The 6,000-nt window shown below is 43.2% G+C and overlaps 1 protein-coding gene across 1 annotated transcript in view; it reads left to right on the top strand.

Annotated features, from left to right (window-relative positions):
- Positions 1 to 477: 477 nt before the first annotated feature.
- The window catches only part of LOC143923456 (up-regulator of cell proliferation-like), a 45,933-nt gene continuing 40,410 nt past the window's right edge, over positions 478 to 6,000 (top strand). Inside the window, exon 1 of the mRNA XM_077447142.1 lies at positions 478 to 573. The gene's annotated coding sequence lies outside the window, so the exon portion shown is untranslated. The remainder of the gene's footprint in view (positions 574 to 6,000) is intronic.

The raw sequence follows: 6,000 nt of genomic DNA, 5'->3' as shown, positions 1-6,000 counted from the left end.
GTCTGTCAGGAGAAGGTGTCATTTCTGACTTATAGAATCTCTCAAAAAAGTCAATGTGATAGAAAGTCTGGGGATTGGTTGAACGTGGTTTTCATCAATATACGAGGAAGTAGCCAAGCTTCTAAATGTTTAACCCTTTGTAGTGGTCAAATCTAGTTTACAACTTATGAGATACAGTATCTGCCAGCACTAACTGGGATTTTACATTGCTAGAGGTATCAGAAAAGAGCATCTAAAAAAGGCGAGGTACAAGTTTTAATTTTTATGCTATGTGACTGAAAACACATAAAATAGAAAGTGGGTATTATCCCAATTTGCCTGCAAACATGGAAATACATTTTAAGATTTATGGTAGGACAGAAAGTAAAAGTAATCCCTGTACTTTTATTACCTGGTGAATCATTGACCATTATTCCGCAGTTAAAAGTTAAAGTACTACACCCAACACAAAGGTCTGAAAGTAGAGAAAATGACTTTCTTGAATGACTATTTGAATCCTACATGTGTCATGTCTTCAAGTCGGCTGTTGAAATGATTTTTTCCTCTAATATCATTTAGCTTAAAAAACAGAAGGTAAGACTTACATTCTGATACTATCTTCTGTATATTTAAAAGTGGTGTTGTAAGAAAGATTCTTTGATCCGGGAAATTGCCATCACAACAAAAATGAAAAGCTGAAATCTTACTTATCAATAATATTCTCTTTTAAGTTATACTTTTTTAGACTGGTGTTTAAATTACACATATCATTCTATACACATGAGTAGTGTATGGTGTTTGTAATTACCTCTTCTCAAACGTGCTTTTTCATACTATGGGATAATGGAGCTGATTTATTGAAGGAGTGGAGAATGTTCAGAGTCTATTTCCATCATCTTTTTTTGTTGAAAATGTTTGTTTAAAATTACCTTTCACAGTATTCAGCATTTAAAGTAACCAGAACTTTATTCTATTAACCAAGGTAGTATTGGTTGGTACAGTAAATGTTTTGCAAATACCATATTACCTGCTATATATATATATATATATATATATATATATTTATTTTTATATATATATATATATATTTATTTTTATATATATATATATATATATATATATATATATATATATATATATATATATATATATATATATATATATATATATATATATATATATATATACATATATATAGCAGGTAATTGGGTCAGACAAATCATTTTCTTCCTCTTTGTTAGAGAGTATAAAATTTGCAACAAACATGATATCTCTGGGCAAGAGAGAGATTTAATTTCAGCCCCGGCCCTTTTCTACCCCCTTCCTGACAGGGCCATTTTTTTGCGATATGGAACTACATTACTTTAACTGACAATTTTGCGGTCTTGCGACATTGTACCCAAATAAAATTGACGTCCTTTTTTTCCCCACAAATAGAGCTTTCTTTTTGTATTTGATCACCTCTGCGGTTTTTATTTTTTTTGCGCTATAAATAAAAAAATGGCTGACAATTTTGAAAAAACAAAACAAAACAATTTTTTAAAATTTTTTGCTATAACACATATCCAAAAAAAATATATAGAAAACAAATTTCTTCATCAATTTAAGCCAATATATATTCTTCCATATATTTTTGGTAGAAAAAATACCAACAAGTGTATATTGATTGGATTGCACAAACGTTATAGTGTCTACATGGGATAGATTTATGGACTTTTTTTTTTTTTTATTGTTTTTACTGGTAATGGCAACGCTCATCGATTTTTAGTGGGGCTGTGATATTGCTGCAGACAAATCTGACCCTAAAGCCCCATATACACTCACATCAGATTTTCTTCTGGGTTTTTCCTTCAGATTTACCAAAACCATGTAGTGCAAGGGCCTGCCTGATTGCATACACATTGAATCTCCTAAGGTTTGACCTCATATTATATGGTTTTGGTAAATCTGAAGGAAAAACTCAGCAGAAAATCTGATAGTGTGTATGGGGCTTTAGTGACACTTTTTGGTGACCAGTGACACCAATACAGCGATCAGTGCTAAAAAAAATGCACTGACACTGTATAAATGACACTGGCAGGGAAGGGGTTAAGTGTGTTCCATGCAAGTGTTTTCTAACTATGTGGGGGGAGGGGACTGACAGGAAGAACACAGAGATTGCTGTTCCTAATTACAAGGAACAGAATAAGTCTGTGTACTTCCATGTCAGAACGGGGATCTGCCTTGTTTACATTGGCAGATCCCCATTCTGTCTCTCTGTGGAGCGATCGCAGGTGGCCGGCGGACATTGGGTCTGCCGAACCCGTGGATTGGCTCCCCCTGCGTGCACAGTATCTATTGCATGAAACAACGTACATGTAAGGCCGCGTACACACGCAGGAACTGTTCGCTCAACTTTGTCCGCTGAACAGTGTTTCAGTGGTCAGTCCGCTCGTGTGTGGGCTTCAGTGGACTGTTTGACGAACAAGGTTTTTCGGAATTTCCGAAAAACTGTCCGCTGAAACTTGGTTTCAGCGGACAGTCCGCCCGTGTGTGTGCCAGTCCGCTGTACTTTCGAAATGAGCGAACTGTTGCCTTTCGGAGCAAAGTCCGCCCATTTCGAGCGTGTGAAGGTAGGCGGGGCCCGCGAAGGAGACGTCGCGGGCTCCGCCGCCTGGTATGGACTTAAAGGGCAACCCCAACGCCGAAAAAAATCGGCCTGGGGTTCCCCCAAAGTCCACAACAGACCCTTGTCCGAGCATGCTACCCGGCCGGCCAGGAAAGGGGGGCGAGCGAGCGCGCCCCCCCTTCTGAGCCGCACCAGGCCGCGTGCCCTCAACATGGGGGGTGCCTTGGGGAAGGGGGGGCCGCGTGGCCCCCCCACCCCAAAGCGCCTTGTTCCCATGTTGATGAGGACAAGGGCCTCTTCCCGACAACCCTGTAAAATAAAAGTACCCAAAAAAAAACACAACACACGAGATAAAATATTTTATTGCACAGCTCCGGGGGTCTTCCGTCTTCGGCGGCCTGGTACGGCTCAGAAGGGGGGCGCGCTCGCTCGCCCCCCTTCCTGGCCGGCCGGGTAGCGTGCTCGCACAAGGGTTTGTTGTGGACTTTGGGGGAACCCCCACGCCGATTTTTTTCGGCGTTGGGTTTCCCCTTTAAGTTCATTCCAGGTGGCGGGTCCAGCGACGTATCCTTCGTGGGCCCCGCCTACCTGGAGACGCGCTCGAAATGAGCGGACTGTCCTCTGCGTGTGTGGGCGAGTCCGTTCATTTCAAAAGTTGAGCGGACTGTTTGACAAACTTAGTTCCCTGAAACAGTCCGCTCAAAAAGTGCCGTGTGTGGGCAAGTTCGTTCATTCAAAAGTTTGAGCGGACTGACGAACTTAGTTTGGGCAGACAGTCCGCCTGTGTGTACGCGGCCTAAGTTGTTTCAAGAAATAGAGCCGTCCTGCTGCAGTATATATGCGGTGGGCGGTCTTGAAGTGGTTAACCTCTTGCCTACTGGGCACTTTCACCCTCTTCCTGTCCAAGCCAATTTTCAGTTTTCAGTGTTGTCGCACTTTGAATGACAATTGTGCAGTCATGCAACACTGGACCCATATGACATCTTTATATTTTTTTTTTGAGACAGAGCTTTATTTTGGTGGTATTTAATTGCCACTGAGTTTTTTATTTTTTGCTAAACAAACAAAAAACCCCTGAACATTTTGAAAAAAAATGTTTTTTGTAATTTCTGTTATAAAATGTAGTAAATAATGTTTCTCCTTCACTGATGTGCACTGATGAGGCTGCACTGATATGCGCCACTGATGGACACTGATAGGCAGCACTGATTGGCACTGATAGATGGCATTGATGGCACTGATAGGCAACACTGATGGGCTGCACTGATGTGCATCACTGATAGGCAGCCCTGACAATCATCACTAATGGGCATTGACAGGCAGCACTGACACTCATTGGCAGCACTGATGGGCACTGATGAGGTGACACTGAAGGGTCTGGTTATGGATATTTAGGGGGAACCCCACGTCAATTTTTTTCTTAAATTTGAGGCAGGGTTCCCCTTAATATCCATACCAGACCTGAAGGGCCTGGTAATTGAATTTGGGGGACCCCCACGCTTTTTTTATTTATTTTTTTTTTTTATCAATGACTTTCAATGAGTGTTCTCTGTATTACGGAGCCGACAATTCATAATAGCTGCGAGTGATTTTAACCTCCTCGCGCCCGCCCTATAGCCGAATGACGGCCGTAGGACAGGCGCGTTCGTCCGGGAGGCCGTCCCTGGACGGCCTATTGTTTACTTCCGCAATGCGCGCCGCCGCGGGCGCGCATCGCGGAAGTTCTGTGTTCGCCGTGTCCCCCGGGGACAGGCAAACACAGATCGCTGTAAACGGCCAATCACAGCGGCCGTTTACAGTGTGATCGGCGTGTCCAATGGGAGATGATCTCATATGTAAACATATGAGATCATCTCTCAGCGCCGCTCTCCCTCCTCACACAGAGTGTGAGAAGGGAGAGATGAACGGCTGCAGCGGCAGCCGTTCTGCTTCGATCTAAAAAAAAAAAAAAAAAATGTAAAAGAAAAAAAAAGTGCCATCCATCCTCCCCCAGCAGTGCCATCCATCCTCCCCCAGCAGTGCCATCCATCCTCCCCCAGCAGTGCCATCCATCCTCTCCCAGGAGTGCCATCCATGCTCCCCAGCAGTGCCATCCATCCTCCCCCAGCAGTGCCATCCATCCTCCCCCAGCAGTGCCATCCTGCCCCAGGGCCATCCACCCCAGTGCTACCTGCCCCCAGTGCCATCCACCCCAGTGCTACCTGCCCCCAGTGCCATCCACCCCAGTGCCACCTGCCCCCAGTGCCACCTGCCCCAGTGCCATCTGTCATCAGTGCCACATAGTGGCATCTGTCATCAGTGCCACGTATTAGTGCCATCTGTCATCAGTGCCACATATCAGTGCCATTTGTCATCAGTGCCACCTGTCAGTGTCACGTGCCATCTGTTGTCAGTGTCACGTGTCATCAATGCCACTTATCAGTGCCATCTGTCATCAGTGTCACGCGTCATCGGTGCCATGTATTAGTGCCATCTGTCATCGGTGGCACGTATTAGTGCCACGTATTGGTGCTATCTGTCAATAGTGCCACGTATTAGTGCCACGTGTCTTCAGTGCCACGTATTAGTGCCACGTGTCATCAGTGCCACGTATAAGTGCCACGTGTCATCAGTGCCACATATTAGTGCCATCTGTCATCAGTCCCACGTATAAGTGTCATCATTGCCACGTATTAGTGCCATCTGTCATCAGTGTCACGTGTCATTGTCCTGGTGCTTCAAAAGTGTAATAAATAGTCAACAAGTTAGATGTGTAATTTATGTTCCTAGAACACATGATGGCGCTACCTGCATGTTGGGCCTCTTTGTAGCCAGGCTGTGAAAAAGTCCCACACATGTGGTATTGTAATACTCAGGAGGAGTAGCAGAATTTTTTGGGGGGTGTCATTTGTGGTATACACATGCCATGTGAGAGAAATAACCTATTACAATGACAATTTTGTGGAGAAAAAAAAAAAATGAAAAATCTTAATTTTGCAAAGAATTGTGGGAAAAATATGACAACATCAAAAAGCTCACTATGCCTCTTACTAAATACCTTGGAATGTCTACTTTCCAAAAAGGGGTCATTTGGGGGGAATTTGTACTTTCCTGACTTGTTCGGGTCACAAGAAGTGAGATCGGCCACCAGTACATCAGATGTGATCAATTTTGTGCGATTCGCACCACACCTTGTAGACTCTCTAACTTTCACAAAGACCAAATAATATCCACTAATTTGGGTTATTTTTACCAAAGATATGTAGCAGTATAAATTGTGGCCAAAATTTATGAAGAAAAATTAATAATTTGCATAATTCTGTCACAGAAACAAAGAAATATGCGGGTTTTTTTCAAAATTTTCGGTCTTTTTTCATTTATAGCGCAAAAAATAAAAACCCCAGAGGTGATCAAATACCACCAAAAGAAAGCTC

Source organism: Lithobates pipiens, unplaced genomic scaffold (genome assembly GCF_037356315.1).
Source record: "Lithobates pipiens isolate NorthernLeopardFrog02 unplaced genomic scaffold, aLitPip1_a1.2 Scaffold_22, whole genome shotgun sequence".
Lineage (NCBI taxonomy): Eukaryota > Metazoa > Chordata > Amphibia > Anura > Ranidae > Lithobates > Lithobates pipiens.
Note: the sequence above shows the minus strand (reverse complement) of the source record. Positions and strands in the feature narration are given on the sequence as shown.